Genomic DNA, 22508 nt, shown 5'->3' on the forward strand with positions numbered 1-22508 from the left:
TTGGTGCTCAAATTGTTCCACCTTGGCAACTGGGAGAGTAACTTTATAGTGTAAAAGTGTAATAACAGTCTTGACCAGGTGATCAATACCAACATCACCAATAATAATATTGACATTGATGGACTGGCATCACACATGCTGTGATCTGATGCACTGAGAAGGATGAGGAACCATTTCTGTGGTGTTTCTTGATGGGGACGCATGACTTCAGTCCAATGACAAGATTCCAGACAGGCCTGAATTGAGTGACATGGAGTAAAATACATTAACCAGTATTCTCTGGGCTGTCAAGGTGACAGAAGGCAAGGAAAAACTGAGGAACTGTTGCAGGCTACAGGAGATAAGAGAAAAATGACAGCTAAATGCAATATGGGATCCTGAATTGGATCTTGGCAACAACAGCAACAGCAAAAGGATGTGAGTTGGAAATTTCCAAGTAAAGTTCAAATGGAGTCTTTAGTTCATGGTACTATACCAACATTAACTTCCTGGTTACAATAATTATATTGCAGTATATAAAATGTTAATTGTGGGGTATACCAGAGCAGGTCTATATAGAAACTCTCTGTACTATTCTTACAATTTTTCTGTAAGTCTAAAAGTAGTTCAAAATTTTGCTCATTGAATCATCTTGCATATCCTTAGTTGCAGAAGTTGTGGGAGAGTGGAGGCAACTCAATTTTAGATACTATGGATATAGGGAAGTGTTCACTTTTCCAGGCTTTTCTAAGTCCAAGACCTTTGGGGAATGGTGAATAAATAAATACCTCCTACCCTAAGTGATTATAGAAGCTTTGGTTGTACCCAGGCAGGAGACTTCCCTTTCAGCTGTTGACCTTGGACAAGCCATAAACTCAGTTTTCTCATCCATAGAAGGAAGAAGCTGAAATGAGTCATCTTACTTTATATCTCATATATGTTACAGCATAATGTCTTATTGTTCTAAATTAATCTTGTTATTCAGCCCTTGAAATCAAGTAGTGCAAAAATACCCTTCAGGATGCTTATTTCTCCTGCTTAGTAATAAGCAGTGGTGCTGACATTTTATAGGAAACCCAGGAATTAAATGGCAGTAGTTTTGAGGAATTCTGCAGCAGTGCCCCCTGAAGCTCATTTATAAAAGAGATACAGTTGACATGCTCACACACAATATAAATACATCTAAAGAACCAAGACAGTGCAGCCCTTTAAACTATGTCTCTCAATGATTATGAGGAAAAGCAGATTATAAATTTGCACATGCATAATGATTTCAGATAACATTTTCCATACAAAGATTTTTAGATGGAAAGGTAGAACTACTTTTTTAAAATTTTATTTATTTATGAGAGACACAGAGACAGAGACAGAGAGAGAGGCAGAGACATAGGCAGAGGGAGAAGCAGGCTCCCTGTAAAGAGCCCTATGCGGCACTCAATCCCAAATCCCGGGGTCATGCCCTGAGCTGAAGGCAGATGCTCAACTGCTGAGCCACCCAGGCGTCCCAAGAACTTCTAATTATACTCTGGTAGAGTATTATTTCAGAAGACATAAATCACCAGTAGAAGAAAAATGCACACTGTCTACTGATAAAATATCACAGAACAGCAAAATTTTATATACCTTGAATCCACCCCCTTTAATTAGAGAAATCATAATTCTATCAGATGTTGCTAGGTTGGTGAGAACTTCAACTTCTGCCAATTTCATGATTAATACCACTGGAGAAATATCAGAAGAGTGAAATGAGAGAGAAAGTGATGAATCTGGTATTCACGGTGCTGGTCACTTTGCCGGGGTGGCAATAGGAGTGAGTGGAGAAGTTGAATGTGAATCCTTGGCATGTTAATGAGATGAATTTCTTTTTCTCCTTTTCTCACATGATAAATTCATTAGTTCATTCAGAAGAGTGAGAAATGAGGAAAATGACAAGAATGGAGTTCAGCTTACAGCATTTTGCAGGGGTAATATTCCCCACCCTGTTTTATAGAAGGCAAAATAGTACTCTGATAAGAAATTAAAATGTATGTATTTTGAACCATCATTAATACACATTTAATTACTTTTTCAAAGACAATAACTCATCAGGTTTTTAAAAGTTGATCCTTTGATCACTAATAAATTTATTTTTTTCTTTTTAGAAAGAGAGCACATGCAGGGAGGGGAGGGGCAGAGGGAGAAGGAGAGAGAATCTTAAGTGGGCTCCATGCTCAGTGGCAGAGCCTGATTGGGGGGGGGGGGGGACAGACTTGATCTCACCGCCTGGAGATCATGATCTAAGCCTAAATCAAGAGTCAGACACTTAACCTTCTGAGCCACCAAGGTGCCCCAATAAATTCAATTTATATAATGAAATCTAATATCAACAGAGCAGAATGGTAACCAGAATAGCATAGCATTAATATCATGGGCTCCTGTCTGCTTGTTACCTCCCTTATTTACTTGGTCAAGTAATTTCATCCTCTGGGCCCTATTTCTTCATCTTTTTTTAAAAATTTTTTTATTTATTTATGATAGTCACAGAGAGAGAGAGAGAGAGAGAGAGAGGCAGAGACACAGGCAGAGGGAGAAGCTGGCTCCATGCACTGGGAGCCTGATGTGGGATTCGATCCCGGGTCTCCAGGATCACGCCCTGGGCCAAAGGCAGGTGCTAAACCGCTGCGCCACCCAGGGATCCCCTATTTCTTCATCTTTAACATGAGAATGATATGTTATACTTCACAGAGTTGTCATGAAGATTAAATGAAATAAAGTGCATAAAATGTTTAGTGTAGTATCTAATACATGTCAAAGACTCTATAAACTACAGATGAAGACAGAAAAGAAACACAGCAAAGTATTAAGTGTTTGCCCTGGGTGATAGGATTATGGGTGATTATCTTTTCCTTTATTTAGTGTTATTTTGCCAAATTTCCTAAAATGGACAAGTATTTCTTCTATAATTGGGAAACATGTCATTTAAAAACCTAAGTAAGAACTAGAAATTCACATAAACATTCCTTTACATTCTTTTCCATAATACACTATGTACTAATGTCTGACTCAGGAAAAAGGATGGGTAGGAGAGCTCAAATGCACTTGATCCAAGTTAGGCTGGGTCTGCAAGGAATCTTCAAGAACAACAATGAAAAATGATCAGATCAATGGAGAAAGGTGGAGAACAGAGGAGGGAGACCTCCAGGCAGTGGCAGATCTTGAAGAAATAGAGACACAGGAGGGAAGAAGTAAGGGAAGAGGCATTGATGAAATTCTCACAGACCAGAGTTTGCCAACTAAGCATCAGAAGAAAGGACCAGACAGTCAGTGTGGAGCATTATGTCAAGAACTATCCACAGGAATTTTCTTAAAATTATTGAATATATGAAAGAGAATCTACAATTGGAGGTTACTGTGGTGAATGGATCTTACCACGCCTCTCAGTCACCATTCTTAATGGCTCTTTCCCAGTCCTGCTCACAGGTTCATCATTATCCCTACTTCATTTTGAAATTTTCCGAAGAGATTTCTGACAGCAATAAGGATCCAATCAACAGATTAGACAAGATACTTTCTTTTTTTTAAGATTTATTTATTTATTTATTTATTCATTCATTCATTCATTCAGTCAGTCAGTCAGAGAGAGTGAGAGAGAGAGAGAGGCAGAGACACAGGCAGAGGGAGAAGCAGGCTCCATGCAGGAAGCCGGACGCGGGACTCGATACCGGGTCTCCAGGATCACACCCCGGGCTGCAGGCGGCGCTAAACCGCTGCACCACCAGGGCTGCCTGACAAGATACTTTCTATTCACATTTCTTCCTACTCTTAATTAAATATCCAGTTTATTCTTTACGACTGCTATTCTTGGTGTCACCTATACAATTGCAAAACTAACCTCTCCTGGAAAGAACTGCCAACAACCTCACATAACCCCCCAGATAGACTAGAGAGCAACCTTCGCTATACTTTTCTCTTATTTTTTTAAAAAGATTTTTATTTATTTATAAATAGAGACACAGACAGAGGCACAGACATAGGCAGGCTCCCCACAGGGAGCCTGATTCAGAACTCCATCCCAGGACCCCAGGATCATGACCTGAGCCAAAGGCAGATGCTCAACCACTGAGCCACCCAGGTGCCCCCAGATTTCTCTCTTAGATTATCAACTTTTTTTTTTTTTTTTTTTAGATTATCAACTTCTTTTAACAGAATATGATGCAACCCACCTACCACTCATCACTGGGATGTATATCCAGTGGCGCTAAAGTATTTATTCTTACCCAACCACACATCATACTACCGCTCCATCTTTTTTAGGAGTCAGTTACCAGCGTGGTGAAAGGTACATCCTGTGGCCATAGGAGGAAGTCAAATTGGCAGTATTATCAGGGATGGGATCCATGGCTTGGTTTCATTTACTCTAGGAACCAGATGGCTGCCCATCCAGTCAGGAAAGAGTCAAGGTGAGACCGTTGCAAAGGATGATCTGGTAGGCTATGAACAGGACCACAAACACAATTTAATTCCACTGACTCCTACTTTTATGAATAGCTAGACTATTTACCAATAAATTACTAAGTGAATTATTAAGGGTTATTCAATGTGTTATTAATAAACTTAGCCTAGTATATCACCAGAGCTTAATAAGGTCTTATTCTATACTCTCCTAACGTGGCTTAGTGCCCAGCAAGGCTGCCAATGCTCAAAAGCTCCCACTGGGCATGCCCCACAAAGAAATAGAATTCTTATAAATTTTTAGGAAGAATATTTAGGGAGGAGCTTCACCAGTACAGATTTGAGTTAGTCAAGCTTTTAATTACTGTCACTTTTCCTTTTTAATTATCAGTTGCTCTTAGTTTAGCATCTTCATTACAAATTTAGTTTGTTGTGGATTGTTCGGTTAACTACCACAGTGTGTTTACTTTTAATCCAGACCCTATGCTGAGATGTTTATATGCTCATTTATTGCTTTTAACACTCCTTTGAGGCAGGTGATATCACTGTCCTCATTTTATAATCAGGAACCTAAGGAGCTAGCTAGCCCAGAGGGGCTAGCTAACCTGCCTGAGGTCACATAGCTAGAAACTGCTGAGTTAGGAATTTGAACTTACGGATCTTTACTTTTGATTGAGGGTCAGCAAACTTTTTTCTGTAAAGGGCGAGATGGTAAATATTGTAGGCTTTGTAGACCTTTTCTACTCAACTGAGCTATCCAACCTGAAAGCAGCCATGGATATTACCTCAACAAACAGATAAAGTTCCAATAAAACTTTATGAAAATGGGCAGCATACACAGTTTGGCTTATGGGCCACAGTTTACAGACTTTTGCCTCATTGTTAACCTCTATGTCATTAACATCTGTCCTCTTAACTTCAGTGAAGCATACACACAAGGAGACTAAAATATTCTAATAGTCATACTGAGACCATGAAGGCACTGCAATTCAGATATCACTTGTGTCTTTATGGATAAAGATGTAAAATATATGTACAGCAGTATATTCATTAGTGATGTGAAGAAATTTTGCTTTTTTTTTTTAATTTGCAACATAGGATCAAGGTGAGAATAAGATTATTTAAGTTCATACTGCAATACTCTAGGATGTAAAATCTATACATAAGCTTATCATTTTATTTTAAAGTAAGTATACAATCCACATACTTGGGGGTCCCATTGCTTTATATAATCTAGATGGACCACATGAAGTAGGGAGGTCAAGGTATCTTTATGGACGGCTGCAGTCCAAAAATGTTTGAGAAGTACCACTCTAAAGGACTAAGGGAAGCTTCTGAGGCCCTATCATGTCTGGAAAGAGATCTCAAATGGCAGCATTAAGGAGTGAAGGCATTTTATCATCTTCAGCAACAGTCTAACACAATGGTTCCTGTTATAAACTGAATTGTGTTTATCCAAAATTCATATGTTGAAGCCTAAACTCCTCATGTGACTGTATTTGGCGATGGAACCATTAGTCACGTAAATAAGGGTAAATGAGGTCGTAAGCGTGGGGTCCTGATCTGATGGGCCTGATATCCTTATAAGAAGAGGCACGGATGCGTGCGCACACACATACACAGAAGGGACCATGTGAGGACACAGCAAGAAGACAGCCATCTGCAAACTAGAAAGAAGGCCCTTTATCAGAAACCAACCCTGCTAGCCAAGGACTTTCAGCCTCCAGAACTGTGGGAAAATAAATGTCTGTCATTTAACCCAGTCTGGGGTATATTGTTATGGCAGCCTGAGCAGGCTAATACATTCCCAACTTTAGAATTTAAAAACTTATATGAACTTCAACAAGATTGAAGCTGTATATTCACTATCTCTTGATTGAGATAATATAAATATATTTGAGGGAAATGTGTTTTGTTTTTAACATGTCAACTGCCTTACAACAGTAACCCCATTGACCATCCAGCCATCCTTGGTCTTCTGGGAAGAAATCATCTATTTATAGCCCCTTCTAAGTCAGGCTAAATTTGCACTATCCTTGGCTCAGGACCTTCTCTCCAGCTGCCCCCTGACTGGGGGTGTGGCATACACAGAATAAAATATATCAGATACAGTTTAAGAAAATGATCTAATAGCAGGAATCCAAGGGCCAGGACAGATTTTAGGCCAGGGAAAAATCATGGCAGCAGCGGGATTGGATGCTGCCATGTAGCTAATCACACACCAGTCTTATTTGCCTGAGAGTGGAAGCTCAATGAGAAGAAGCACCAACATCTTCAGCTTAAAATTCTTTTTATATCCCTTGTGAAGTTTACCATTGTAATCATTTAAGTGATATTGTTAAACAGAAAAGGGGTCCAGACTGGAGGGTTTTCAACCCTAGCTCATTGGCTGTATTACCTAAGGAGCTTCTAAAACTATGAGCACCTAACCCCACTCTGAGTATCTCGGAGGGGTAGGCTCTGAAGAATTGTGATGTTACTACACTCCCTCCACCCTGCTGTCAGCGATCTGATACAGCTGTCTTGACATCATTTCTCAGATTTGCATTTGGCCGTGGCATTACATGACCATATCCAATGGCCTCTATTTGATATATCCTTGCCCTGTAATTTCGTAGTACCCTGCCACTCTGAGATCACCCAAGTGTCACTCTTTGACTAACAGAATTTTAGCAAACTTGATATAAGCGGAGACTTGGAAAAATGTTTGTTTACATGTTTCCATTTCTTCTCTTCAATCCCTGACACCACAATGAGAATGAGCTCAGCTAGTCTGCTGGAATGGTAAGAAAGGCACATGGAATAAAGCTGAGTCATTCCAGGCAAGGCTAGGCTAGACCAGTGAGTCTCCACCTAACTCATCCCCACAGATATATAAGTAAACCCAGCCAAGATCAGTCAATACCAGTCCTGATCAGCAGAATCACCCAGTGAACTACAGACTTGGGAGAAATAATTCAAGCCCCTAGGGACTGGTGTGGTATGTTTCACAATACAGCCAATTATATAGCTGTGGTGCAGAGCAACCAGAGGGACAGAGCATCTCAATGAAAGTCTGACATTGATAGTGTCAGAGACTCTTGCAGAAGTTTTCAATTTACATTCTATAGGATGGTAGTGAAAAGAAAAAGGGTATTTTCCAAGATCAGATGTCTGGGAAATGCTAAGTTAAAGTTCAGCTTAGTTGGTTTCTTTGCTGCAGAAGCCTTTTTTTTTTTTTTTCAGAAGCCTTTAATATGAGCCATGATAAATCTTCTAAAGGAAGAGCTTGTAAGCAGTGTTTCCAAACTTATTTGAGCATAGAAACTTCTCTATCCCCCACCCCCATGCTGAGCATCACACAAATGAATATAATGTAGAATATATTTTGGACATTTAAGGAAAATTGGTTTTTGTCCTGCTTCTGTGTTGTTCCAGAGGGTAGAATAGCATTTAAAGCGTAAGAGTTACACAGACAGAGATTGGGACTCAGTGAAGTTAAGCAAAGACTTGCCAATCAGAGGCATCATCCAGAGATGCACTTGTCTGCTTTGGAAAGCAGTGGCTCTAAACCCACAAGACTGAAAGCATCCAAAGAGAGATAAATATGAGGTTTAGAGATTTTTTGTGTGTGACTACTAGTTACTTTCATTGATATTCTTACTCAATAACGTGATGAGGAGCTCAGATGACTTCTTTTATTTAAAAGCAATATAATGGTTAATTTTTTTTTTTATAATGGTTCATTTTTATGTGTCAACTTGGCTGGTTGTGGTGCCCAACTGTTTGGTCAAACACTAGCCTAAATGTTGCTGGGTAGGTATGTTGTGGATGTGATTAACATTTACAATCAGTAGACTTTAAGCAAAGCAGAAAATGTCTCCACCCTGTGGGTAGGTCTCAGCTAATCAAACTCTCTCTCAATCTCTCTCACTCTCCATACACACTCAAATGCCACGTGTGTACATGTGCACACACACACTCTTGGTCTGTTTGTTTTTTTTTTGTAAATACGAATAGATATCAAACATAGTTTATATTTTACCATGGTCCTAGATTTAAAATATCCCCTAAAAGTTCTACTCTTGCTGCATGCTAATACTTGCCCTGGGCAGATCAAAGTGCTAGGTTTCCCATTTGCTCCTCTGAGCATTCTTTTGGGCAGTCAGCTGAGAGGAGAGCTTATAGTTGCATTATAGTGATAGCCAGGAGGTGACATTTCTAAAATTCTCTTTTTAAGAGGGTCTGATTTTATGAGCCACCTTGTGTGGCATAATAATTTTGCAGCTGTGTAATGTTTATAAGGAACTGACAGTCCCTTATAAGCCACAGTGACCCAACTTGGCAGGGCCCCAACACCTATTTATGGTCCGAAATATGGGGGAAGAGGTCACAGGAGGTGGTTCTCTCTTCTTGAATTGAGTCAGACAGATGATAACACTCCAGGGTCAGAGTTACCATGAGTTTGATTTACTGCATCATTTTCTCTGAATGATTTCCCGGGAGCCTGAGTGAGCTACTACAAATCCTGTGTTGATATCCAATACCTAGGGACTTAGGAAAAAAACCAACAAAACAAAACCCAAAAACCAACCAAACAAAAACAGGAAAAGAACTGGAGGTCAATAAGAAAGAAGAATTTTAAATAGGAGAAATAAGTAGGAAAAGACCACATGTAGTCCAGTGACTGTGGGAATTCAGAGCTAGAACAAACCTCCTACGTTAGGTGCCCAGTTCATAGATTTGTCACAAGACTTCTCATACAGTAGAAATGGCCATCCATAATTAGTTTCTTGAGGACAGATTCTTGCACCAATCATTCTTGTGTTTCCTGTATCTAGTTCACTATCTGGTACCCAGCAGGAACTTAGAAAATGTGCACTGAGTGAATGAACTAGTAGAGGCACATAAAGCACTTAGCATTCATGTAGTTAGTGTCCAGCCAGCATTATTTCACACCTGACCATTGAGCATAACAAGCCCATGACCCAGTGCCTGAGAATATTTCTTTCTAAAATCACCTTGACATATATGTGCAGCTTTTGAGTTCTTAACATCTTTAGGGCTGGAGTCTTCTAATTGTGTATGTGTATTTTTAGTATTTCACCAGGGCTGCCATAACAAAGCACCGTGTGTGTGTGTGTGTGGGGGGGGGGGTTGCTTAAACAATAGAAATGCATTTCCTCACAGTCCTGGTGGCTAGAAATCTGAGATCAAAGTGTCAACAGGGTGGATTTCTTCTGAGGCTTCTTTGTGGCTTGCAGATGTCTGTTCTCCCTGTGTCTTCACTTGGTCTTCCTTCTATGCCTGCTGCTTGCTCTAATTCCCCCCCACTTTTTTTTTTTTTTTTTTAATAAGGACACCATTCCTTGGATTACAGCCCAGCCCAATGACCTCATTTAACTTAGTTACCTTTTTAAAGGTCCTATCTCTAAATATAGTAACATTCTGAGATACTGGGAGTCAAGACTTCAACATATGAATTGGGGGCAGGGACACAGATATAGATATGGATATAGATATAAACATAACATATGTAAAATATACATATACATATTTTCATTATTTTAAGGTCAAGAAGGGAAGGCCTTCACATCTATCCTATTTTCATATCATCTCTCTTACTGTATAGACCTCCTCACTATGTGTGATAGGAGATGAACTAGAGGCTATGCTTTCTGTATCTCTGCTCTCACTGGTAATTAAATCACCTTCAGACTAACTCATCAATTTCTTTTTATCCTAAGTTTTTATTTCTCCTTTCAGAATTCTTGAAAGCCTGAAAGAAACAGGAATACAAAAGACTAGATGGGACCCACAGAGAAGTTGCGAGACCCTAAGCCCCTTGAGAACTGACTGGATGTTGTATCTCTGTGTTGTCAGCATGTAACACATTACCTGGTATATAGTAGGTGTTCTAAAAATACATGGTTAAAATGATATATACAGGAAAAAAACCTCATGCTAGGTTCCTGTTTTCAAGTTCCAGAATCACATTTTCCTCCTATGCAATATTTCCTTATGCTGACTCATGTTGAGCCCATTGTACCCTCATTTTTTTAAAACTACATTTATGTATAACAACTTATTTCCTGGAGTTAACAGACTTGTGTTTGTAGCCATCTACATTAAAATAGGAGCTAAAACTTTTTAGAATTTTACTTACACATATACAAAAACCAAATGGCATCAGTCCACTCAGACATGAACCCCACTGATGCATACACCAGCAGCCATGCATGGTGCCCTCTTGACTTACCATTGCTGAGGCAGTATATTCAAGAGGCACATACCTGTCAGGTTCAGCTTGACTCATGACCCTGCCTTTGCCTTGGCTCAAGAGGCATCATCAAGAGGAAAATGTGGGCACTTGGCTAATCTGCAGGACCCTCCATGTTTAATACCAGCCAGACATTCATCTGATGAGACAGTAATCCATTGATAACAGGACCCCATTGCTGAAAACAGAAAGTCTAACATTTGGTATCTTGGACCTGTGGCTGGCTCTTTGACTCAGATCCCAGAATGAATGATTCTGATCTGGTTAACTTCCCTTCTTCTGGCTGTAGACCCAGACTATAGGCACTCTAGTCCCTGTTACGACTTGGTTATCTATCTAGGATGGGTTGAGGAAATCAGTAATAGCCACTGCAAGACAAAGACTAATCAACAAGTTTTCTCCCTGTTAATTCAGAACAGAGTGGTCATGAAAACAGAAAACTAAACCCCATAATCTCCATATTGAGACTGAAGGCACCTGACTGATGGATATGTGGAAGGGCCACAGATGAGCTTCTTGAGAAATGTCATCATCCCCTATCAAACCAGCAGTAACCTAAAAATTGTTCCCTGCCACTGAACATCAATGACAAGTCCCAGAATGCCACCGCCCAGCACTCACTAACACTCCACATGGTTCCACATCACTAGACAGAGTAAAAGGTGTGATACGATAGACACTGAACCCGAGGTCATAAAGGCTCAATTCAAAACTCAGCTTCATTGTGACCACATTCTCTAAACAATGTACCTAACTTGCTTTTGCAGTTTGTTTACAAAATCAGAATACCAGCACCTCACACCTAAAAGAAGTGCTGTAAGGATCCAATAAGATAAAGAATCATTCTGTTAGTGAGTCAACAAATATTTAGTGGAGGCATACTAGGTAACAGGCATCATTTTAGGGCCTTAGGATATAACTGTAAACAAACCCTGATGCAGCTCATATTTTACTGGGGGGAGATGCACAAAAAATTAATGCTTATATACATGAGTAGGGCAAGGAGAGATAGCTAGTCATACAGCTTAAGAGGCTCTGATTCCAGATAAGGTGGTCAAGCAGGGCTTCTCCAGTGAGAGAACATATGCACAGAGCTTGGAACCAAGCACAAGACTAAGAAATGCACATAGCAGGGCAATACAGCAAATGCAGGAACCCTGAGGCAGGAACATGCATGGTGTGTTGGAAGCGGCACACAGAGGCCAGTGGTGGCTGAAGCAGAATGAGTGAGGGGGGAAATAGTAGAAGATAAAGGAAAAAAGGTGGCCCACATATCAGATACAGCCTTGTATCCAGTGGATGGGCTTTGGATCTTATTCTCTCATAGGAAGCAGATTCAAGCAGGACAGTGATATAAGTATGTCTGTGTCCTAAGGACTGATCACACTGGCTGCTGTGTTGAAAAAGACCAGTAGACGAGACTGGAATCAGGGAAACCAGCCTGGAGCCTACGGCAGTGCGTAGGTGAAGAAGAGTAGAGACCTGGGCTAGGGTGACAGGGGTGGAGGATACATTTCTTAGGTGGAACCATTGGGATGTGCTAATAGGTTAGATGTGGTATGAGATAAAGCAGGTGGTACATGATATTATTCAGCCACACTGATTTGGGGGTTATACAGGGAAGTCTCCTCAACAAGAATAGAGATCTGAAAGAATAAGATTACATCCAGGCATAGACTCTAAAATCAGAACACAAGGCCTGATTAACACTGCAGATAACCAATATCTGCAGTGTCACCTTAGAAGACAATCCAGATCACTGCCAGCAAGATGAGACCAGACTTCAGAACTTTTAATAAGGCTAAAGAAAGAATGGGTCAACCAAATGGGATTTCTTAAACATGAACTCATATATAAAAAGAAAATTACAGAGTCAAAAGCTGCCTGTGTCTTTATAAACATTGTCCAGAGAATGGAGAGCCTTTGCCAAAGGATGTAAATTATTATGTTCCCAATGGCCAAGCCAGGTCTACTATAGGGATTGATATAAGGAACTGTGGCCAATTGACTTTGAGTATCCTGGACTTTTGGCAAGATAAGCCCCATTGTAGTGATGAATGTTGTTTGCCTGGTAAGTATGACAGGCAATAAGAAGGGAATTTGGTTATTGAGTCCAGGAAATGGCTTCTAACCAGAGAGAAGGCACGAAGACAAAGGGCAGACAAATCAGGAAATTATTGTTCCTTGGCCCAGGGAAAAGAAATGTGGTTAACCATAAGTCCTCTCTTCTATTTAACTCCTGATTTGTATTATCACCTTTAAATTAAAGGGCAATAACACTTGTCATGCACAGACACGCGTGGATAAGAAAGCACTGTGATAAATTTCTTTTCACCATGGTGAGGTAGTGGAGAGTCTGATAGATTGTTTTCATTGACTGAAATACCAACGCTAAATTTTGTCAGCTCTTGCATAACTCAGTTTAAAAGAAATTGTCCCTTGAAAATGGCATGCTATTGACTGATCCTAGAACATGCTTTTTAGAAGTATTTGTTAATATATGAGATTTATCAGGTTTTGGAGAATAAACCATTCCATCCCTATCAAAATACCAGTGGCATTTTTTTTACAGGCCTAGAATAAAGAATCCTAAAATTCGTATAGAACCACAAAATATCTGAAATAGCCAAAGTAATCTTGAGAACAAAGAACAAAGCTGGAGGTCTTATGCTCCCAGATTTCAAGTTATACTACTATGATATAATAATCAAAACAGTATGGTATTGACACAGAAACAAACACATAGATTAATGCAACAGAATAAAGAGGCCAAGAATAAACTCACACTCATATGGTCAATTAATGTACAATGAAGGAAGCAAGAAGGTACAATGAGAAAAGAACTTTCTTTTCAACAAATGGTGTCGGGACAACCAGACAGCTACATACAAAAGAATGAACATGGACCACCATCTTAGACCACGTACAAAAACAAACTCAAAAGAACTTAAATGTAAGATCTGAAACCATAAAACTCCTAAAAGAAAATCTATCAATAAGCTCTTTGACATAGGTCTTGGCAATATTTTTCTGGCTTTGTCCCCTCAGGAAAGGACAAGCGAAAAGAAAGGAATGGGACTACATCAAACTAAAATACTTTTGCATACCAAAAGAAGTGAAAAGGTAACCTACTGAATAGGAGAAAATATTTGCAAATAACCTATCTGACAAGGGGTTAACATCCAAAATAATAAAGAACTCTTACAACTCAGTATTAAAAAAAAAAAAAATCAAGCCAATTAAAAACTAGGCAGAGGACCTTAATAGACATTTTTTCCAAAGAAAACACACAGATGGGCAACAGTCATATGAAAAGATCCTCAACACTGCTAATCATCAGGGAAATGAAAATCAAAACAACAGTAAGATATCACCTCAGTGGGTCAGAATAGCTATTACCAAAAAGATAAGAAATAACAAGTGTTGGCGAGGGTATGGAAAAGGAAACTCTCCGGCACTGCTGGTGGGAATATAAATTGGTGCAGCCACTGTGGAAAATAGTATGGAACTTCCTTAAAAAGTTAAAAGTAAAACTACCATATGATCCAGCAGTTCTACTTCTGGGTATCTAAAGAAAACGAAGACACTGATTTGTAACAATATGTGCACCTTTATGTTCAATGCAGTATTATTCACAGAGGCCAAAAAGTGGAAGTGACCTAAGTGTCCATCAATAGATAAATGGATGAATAAGGGGTATACATATATAATGAATACTACTCAGCCATAAAAAGAATGGGATCTTACCATTTGTGATAACATGGATAGACCTGGAGGATATTATACTAAGTGACACAGAGGAAGACAAATATCATATGATTTCAGTTACATGTGGAATCTAAAACACAAAACAAATGAACAAACAAAACAGAAACAGATTCATAGGTACAGAAAACAAATTGATGGTTGCTGGCGAGGGCAGGGGGTATTGCTGGACAAAATAGGTGAATGGGATTAAGACATACAATCTTCCAGTTATAAAAATAAAGAAAACATAGGGATGTAATATGGGGAATACAGTCAATAATAATGTAAACATTTTGTATGGTGATAAATGATAATTAGACTTCCCATGATAATCATTTCATAATATATAAATATTGAATCACTATGTTGTGTACCTGAAACTAATATAATACTGTATATCAGTTGTATTTCAATAAAAAACCATTCCACATAAATGGGTATTTTGCAAGATTGATTGCAACCTGCATACACACTAATATTTAAAGTACGTTGACAAAAATAACTCTAAAATACAGTACTGTACATTTTTCCTCTTAAACAGAAAGCACTGAAGATCCTTCATCCTTATTAATGAATCAGACTCATTACTATGAACATTAGTAATCATGATGCCCTCAGGAGTCACTGACCTCCGCAGAGTAACATGCCCCTGAACTAAATGGTCGCTCTTAAAAATAAAATGCTGTAATAGTTTTTCTTTGATCACTCCCTACTGAAGGGCTATTTATACTCTTTCTTTGGCTGCTGCTGGTGTATCTGACTTTAGCAGGGTGCTATGGGTTGAGGACTGTCCCCGTACAATTCATATGCTAACATCCTAACCACCAATGTAATGGTATGTGGAAGTGGGGCCTTTGGGAGATAATTCGGTTTAGATAAGATCATGAGGATGGGGCTCTCAGGAGGGAGTTAGAATTATTATAAGAAAAGACACCAGAAAGCTTGCATTCGCTCATTCTCTCTCTCTCTTACACGCACAGAATAGTGAGAAGACAGTAGGCTACAGGCCAGGAAGAGGGCTCTTATCAGGAACCAAGTCAACCAGCCTTGATCTTGGACTTCCAAGACTCCAGAACTGTGACAAATAAATGTCTGTTGTTTAAGCCAACCAGTCAATGGCATTTTGTTAAGGCAGCCAAGCTGATTGTTCCATGGGGAGAACTACACCTCCTTTTGGGGTTCATTGCTTCCAATCTGCTGTGAACTGCTTGATCAATTTTTGCATAAAATAAAAGTTTGAATGTGATCCATGGGTGCTATTTCATTTATTTTGTCTGCTCAGGTGTCTTGATTATCTACTTTCAAATTCCCAGTTAAATGTTGGCACTCCAAAGTCCAGTATTTCCATTTTTTTCCAATGCTGCTAATAGCTGAAAAATATCTTATAAAATTAAAAACACAAACCATGATTTGGTGGGTTTTGTTTTTTAATTTAAGGAAATAAGAAAAAAGTGTTTAGTTGTCCCTCATGTCTGAGTTAAGAGAAGACTTTTAAAGCTCTTAAATTCAAAGAGATAAGAATTCCTCTGAGAAACCATGATGATCTTTCTGACTTTCAGCATTTTCGGTGTAAATGGTTGAAAGATTTGGCACGGGTGACGGTGGGGTGGAGAGCAAATAGAAAATGTGAATTCTAGCAGTTATTTTGTCTCTAAGGATAGAGTTATGATGATATTTTTAGATGTTTGGGAGTTGGGGAGTATGGGGGGGGGGGCCAGGAAAGACTGTTGCTAATGAAACATCTGAAATAATAAAAGTGATCAGTATGCAGTTCATGTCAAACATATTATTACTGTGGTGGCATGACAAGAGAAGCATAAACTGCAAAAGACTATTATTTTCAGAGGAAATAATGTGACTTCTAACCCGTTTTTCCATTTGTGCTGAGTAGGGAAGAAGCTTGCAAGGGGTCCCCTGAGTTGTTTTTTTTTTCTAGGATTTTTTAGCAGATGGCTTACCAATGAGTGGCTAGGATGCTTAACAGAATGGGGTCAAGGAATACCTGATGAAGAGTCCACTTAAAAGATGAAATTTTAAGATTATCAGTTGGTAGTAAGACCTTAAAGGAGAAAAATTGATGTACTTTGCAAGCAATGTACATTTTCATGTACATTTTATGCCATGTATATATAGGATGAAGACTCCAGGATGTAAGAGAGGGAAGGAAATGAGGCTTCGAAAACAAATAAAGAGACCATTTACTTATTTCAACTTCCACCTTTGGAGCAGAGCCAAGTGCGTCATGTGGGTAATATGTATGGTGAATACAAACATTCTGTGGGCCAGGTGCCAGAATTTTAGAAGTGGCAATTGAAAAATGAAAAATGAAAAAATGACAAATGAAAAAGGCAAAAATGAAATAATACGATTTTCTCTTGTCTCTGATGGGCACAGGTCCCATATGGAAGTGCAGTTAGGTATATACTCAGACCCTCAGCAAATTGTATAATTTGACCAAGCATAGTAGTTCCGACATACGAGGGCAGCTAACAAATGTTTGTGCAAGAATAAACTACATTTATGAGACAATTTGCTAAGCACTTTTGCCTAATTTATTCCAACAGCCCCTTAAGACATTGCATTATTCTTCCTAATTTATAGATGTAGAAGGCAAATCTCATCAAGTTAAATTCTTTACCCAAGATCAAGCAGCCAAAACGGATCAAAGAGTTTTCTAACTCAGATCTAACTCCAAACTGAATGCTTCTTTTTCTTCCTCCTCTATGAAGATAAATATACACCAAACAGAGAGGCATGGTGATGCCTAGCACTGGGCTCCAGCATGGCCTGGCAACACAGTAAAATCAGTAACAGAGTAACAGCCCACAACCAGGTCATCTGTTTCACGCTATACTTTCTATTTCCTACCTTATTTCAGATACCTCAGTCCACCCAGAAGGACAGGGGCATCCTCCCGTAGAAAGGGCATCTAATCATGCATCTATCATGAACTATCACTGAAAAACATACATGTATTTGCTCAAAAGCTTTCTGACTATCATCCATCTCCCAGTTTTCAACCAGTTGTCTGATAGTAGCAACTTAAATGACAGAGCTTGTTTGCAGAGAGTGACAGGATAATTTCTTGCGAAGCTCAAGTTTATGGACCAGCAAGACCAAATGTGTAAAGTGAATTTGAACATGCCATCACAAACAGTTTTAATGGTTTTTCAATGTATGAAGATATTTCAAAGCATGCACAAGAATCACCAAGTTCCTCATATATGATATTAACTTCAGTGAAAAATAATTTCTAAAGCCACTTTTCCATAAAGACCTTGAACAGGATTTTGTTTTCCAGAATTTCTTATTTCAATTCTTTGATCCATCTGCCACTTGCAGCATTTTCTATTCTATTCTACCACACAAACCTGCAGAGTCCAACTTAACTTCCATCAAAAGGTCATGAGGATTCCAGGGGTCTCTCCTTTCCCTGAGTTACTTTGGCCTTCTCATGTAAATCATTAAGGTTGACACAAAACACAAGGTCAGCTGTCATTTCTTCTCATAGAGATGTCTTTTGCTCCTTGTCAAGATTATACCTTCCCTGAAGACAAGGACAGCATAGTATATACTTCCTAGTATAACAAAATGCCATACACAGATAAAGTAACTGCACTGGATCACTGGGTCTTTAAAATAGTGGGAATTATGACATGGTGGGAATTTAAAGGGAACATGATAGAAGGGTTGAGAAGCCAAGTAGAGTAAAGCACAAGTTACCAAGAATAGGAAGCCTCCACTTCCTTTGGGGTTGAGAAGACAATGAGAGAAATTGTTACCATAGCCCAGAAGCCAGGACCTTCCAGTAAGAGCTGGAACCATACAGGAGACACAGTCACAGTCAGAGATATCAAAAGAAGCAAAAAAGAGAGGTGAGAAGTCCCTGACTCCTCTTCATTACTCTTGCCCTCCTATTTTTCACCAGTGCGTCTTTTCAGTTATGCCTCCTTGGAAGCCAGAGTGAGAGAGCCTATGTCTGTGATAGAAGTCATAGGGGAAAAAGTAAGGGATAGTGCTGACAGTAAACAAGCAGTGTGTAGAAACAGTAATCCATAAATTCCTCCCGGGGGATACAGAAATCAATTAAATCATAGGTAATCATTGTATATTACAATTCAATTTTCCTTTTTAAAATGATTAGTATAAAAAGACTGTAGCATGAGAGATTAAGAAATGTACAGAATAAAAAAAAAAAAAAGAAATGTACAGAATAGGCTTTGGCTTCTAGTGACGTGATGGTAAACCAGCCCTCCTCCTGACATTAAAGTACACACACAAACACATGTGTCATTTACACTGGAGAACTGATGAGAGAGTAAAAGTCCATGATTTGGATTTTTTCCCTGGGGGCATTTACCAATTCAGGAAGAGGCAGCCAAAAGTCCAAGTAGCATTTTTGGCAGTCTCATGGGCATAAAGTCACAAATGTTGGTTTTGGACTTGGTAAGAGAGCCTACGTCACCTCAACAGGGTGAACCAGAGGAAGCTGGTCTTGTAATAACTTCAGCTCAGCTTTGAGTCATCTTTATCACTAAGCTGGATTAAAGTGATTCCAGATGCAAGAGCTGCCAGACACATAATAAAAGAAAACATAAATCTTCCCTTGCGGGATGAAATATCCTAGATACCAAATATTTCTACAAATGATTTTTTAGTACAATTTCTAAAACACAATAGAATAATAGCAAGATGACTGGATAATAGTACAAATCAACAGAACAAACAGACAATGGAAGTAGACCTATCAAGGGTTTAGAAGCAGGAGACTTCTCAGGAATGCACTTTAAAATAACTATGGTTGCCAAATGTTGATATTTATTGAAACTGGGTGATGGATTCTTGTAAGTTCATATATTTTTCATTGTACTTTAGTATGTATTGTTAATTTTTCATAATAAAAGGAACTATGCACAAATTGTGAGCCAATCTAAAGAGAATCTTAGTTCCCTCTTTTGTTACCACCACAGTAAAAACACACTGACCACTGCCTAGAGAACATTACATCATCTCTGTGACATTCATCCAAGACGGTATGTCATAAATAGCAATGAAACATAGCAAACACAAAAACAAAACTGTGCTTACCCTTTCAAGGAAATAAAAGATGCAGCTGTGAATTCAGCAAGGAGGAGAAATTATTTTTAAAGGCTATATCAGATTGAAAAATAACTAGAAATTATAGACTTGAAAAATAACCAAATTTAAGACCTCAGTGGATTGGTTTAGAACAATTGGTACACAGCTGAAGAGACTTAATGAATTAAAATTAGTGTACAAGGTAAGAAAAAAAATACTCAGATTGAAGCACACAGAGACAAAAAGTTGGAAAAGACTTTTTAAAGATGGTAAAAGGGTAGAAAAAAACAGAAGTTGGGGCACCTGGGTGGCTCACTTGGTTAAATGTTCAGCTCTTGATTTTAGCTCAGGTCATAATCTCAGGGTTGTGAGATTAAGCCCCCCATGTTGCTGCATGCTGAGCATGGAGCCTGCTTAAGATTCTCCCTCTTCCTCTTCCTCTGCCCCTCCCCACTGCCCACTTGCATGTATTCACTTTCTCAAAAAAAAAAGTTAAAAATAAAAAATAAAACCAGAAAAAATAGTGTAATAGTGTCAGAGAATTCTCTAAAATGATGAAAAACAACCAGTGTGTTCAGCAAGTCCCCTGGACTCCAAGTAGGATAAATAAGGAAATTCTCATGTAGGCAAATCATAGTAAAACTGCAGAAAACCAAATGAAAAGAGACATTTTATGGCAGCTGGAGCAAAAAAATAAAAACAAAAAAATTGCTTTCAAAGAAGCAGTAAGACTAACAGCTGTCTTTTCAAAAATAGAAATGAAAGCCAAACGTCAATGGAATGATTTCTTCAAAGTTGCCTTTTGGGGGAGAAGAAGGAAGAAGGGCCTAGGAGGAGACGTGGCTGCTTCTGGGCTGCTGTCAGTATTCTACTTCTTGATCTGTATGTGGTTATATGGATATTCTCTTTGAAATAAACCATCAAGCTATGTGTTTCTAGGTCTCCAGCATTTTTCTGCATGTTTTCTAATGGTTCAAAATCCATTTAAAGGAAAGATTGTGGTACTAAGAATTCTTGCTGATTACTAAATAATCCTAGAATAACTGTAAGCAAACTTTATTGTACAGTAAAACTTTAGGCTATAGAAGAAGAGGATAATATTTGAGGGGGGACAAAAGCAGTTTTGAGTCCTAGGGATGTAACTACATCAAGCCCAACCTTGTTTTTTCTCATTTGTGATCTCAAAGAAGCCTGGCTGTAATGAGCAAACAAATCTGCTAATCACAATCATTCCTATCAGTAATATGTAACAGATGCTTCTAAACTGCTTATCTTTATTTTTTAAATCTTTTAAAGATTTTTTTATTTATTTACTCATGAAAGAGACAGAGAGAGAGAGAGAGGCAGAGACACAGGCAGAGGGAGAAGCAGGCTCTGCAGGGAGCCCGATGCAGGACTTGATCCCAGGACCCCGGGATCATGCCCTGAGCCAAAGGCAGATGCTCAACCACTGAGCCACCCAGGTGCCCCTGAAGTGCTTATCTTTAAAAGCCATTTTCCTTTGTCTTATCCGCTGTTTTTAATTATTTGTCAAAATTTCAATAACAAGTTTTAATAAATGAAGGGGGAAAGACTAGGTCTTTGAAAATTAACCCATCATGAGCTATACTATCTTAGATGATTGACTTTTCTTCCTAATATTTGTATGCTAGCGAAATGATCGTAATGGAAATGGACCAATGTCATTCATTCTAGTGGTGGCCAGGCTGTATCCGAGCTGCTGTCACACTCCCCAGGGGTTGCCATGAAAACATGAAGAGAGCTAATTGTACATAGTAAGAGTTTTAATTGAGGAATGCCTGACCGTTATAGCAAGTTCCACTTCCAGAAGCGTCTCAGCTGACATTGTCATAGAGTAGCATAACTGAAAAGAGAGGGACTAATTGGAGCGATTAATTAAAAACACACAATTAGCTTGCATGGTAGGGTTGCTTTGTGTGCGTGTTTTGTGTGTGTGTGTGTTTTTTTTCTTTTTGGTTCTTATCCTCATTGCTTGAGGCCTGGTGAGGATTTTATTGAGTCTTCCCACATTGGGGGTTGTCTCTGATGATAATTAACAAGAAGAAACTAGGAAGAGAGGGGTAAAGCTCACAGCCCAATCGAGTGATGGAGTTTGGCTGGTTTCCTCCATGGCAAGCCAGGAGCAGAGCAAAGACAAGAACTTGAATGAGAACACAGAGTGGGATCTAAATGAGAGCCACCAAAATGAAGAGATTTAATTCTCTTGCCTTTCTATCTGTAACGAAGTAAGGTAATTATTACATACCTACTTCCTAAGATATGGAGAAGACTCATTAGTGGCTGTAGTGTTGGCAGGAAGAACACTGCCCCCTGTGTAATTGAGCATTGCCACCCTCCAGCCTGACCTTGAGGGATTTCAAGGTCTGACAACTGTTTTCTAGAATAAAGTCTGATTTTTTTTTTTTTTTGGTTTTACCTCCAAATGATAAGGAGTCAGAACATCTCTAGAGAGAAATGAAGAGTTGAGAATTTTTACTTTATCCCTCACCCACATCCCAATTGCACAGAGAACTGAGCCAGCTCTCACCTAGAAACATGCAGAGACTATACCAGTGAGCCTGGCATGCAGGGTAGACCACAGAAATCCCTTATGTATATTTAAAATTAAGATGTCAGAGTGCAGCTTGCACCCAGTTATCTGGCCACAAAGGAAGCTGAAAGCGAATAAGTGAATTAAAAGTAAAGACTCTCATTAGTAAGAGCCTTCTCTGGAAAAGGTCACTACATGATCTCATGTGTCAGTCTACAAAAGGACCTGCCTGGATTTGCCTCTGCAGCTTTTTCCTGGGCACTCCACTAGGAGTGGAGAGAAACATTCTACATAGGCTTGCTTCTTCCCATGATCAATCTCTTCCAATCAGATGGAGCTAGGATCATGGTGACAAGGCTATGTGAAGAGGATGCTCCAGTGAGTAGGTACTATGAATCAGGCTACCAAAAAAGCTCTTTTTCATAGCTGCTTTCATGGTCTAGTAATGTCACATCTGAAAAA

The sequence above is a fragment of the Canis lupus genome, chromosome 1, assembly GCF_011100685.1.
Source record: "Canis lupus familiaris isolate Mischka breed German Shepherd chromosome 1, alternate assembly UU_Cfam_GSD_1.0, whole genome shotgun sequence".
Lineage (NCBI taxonomy): Eukaryota > Metazoa > Chordata > Mammalia > Carnivora > Canidae > Canis > Canis lupus.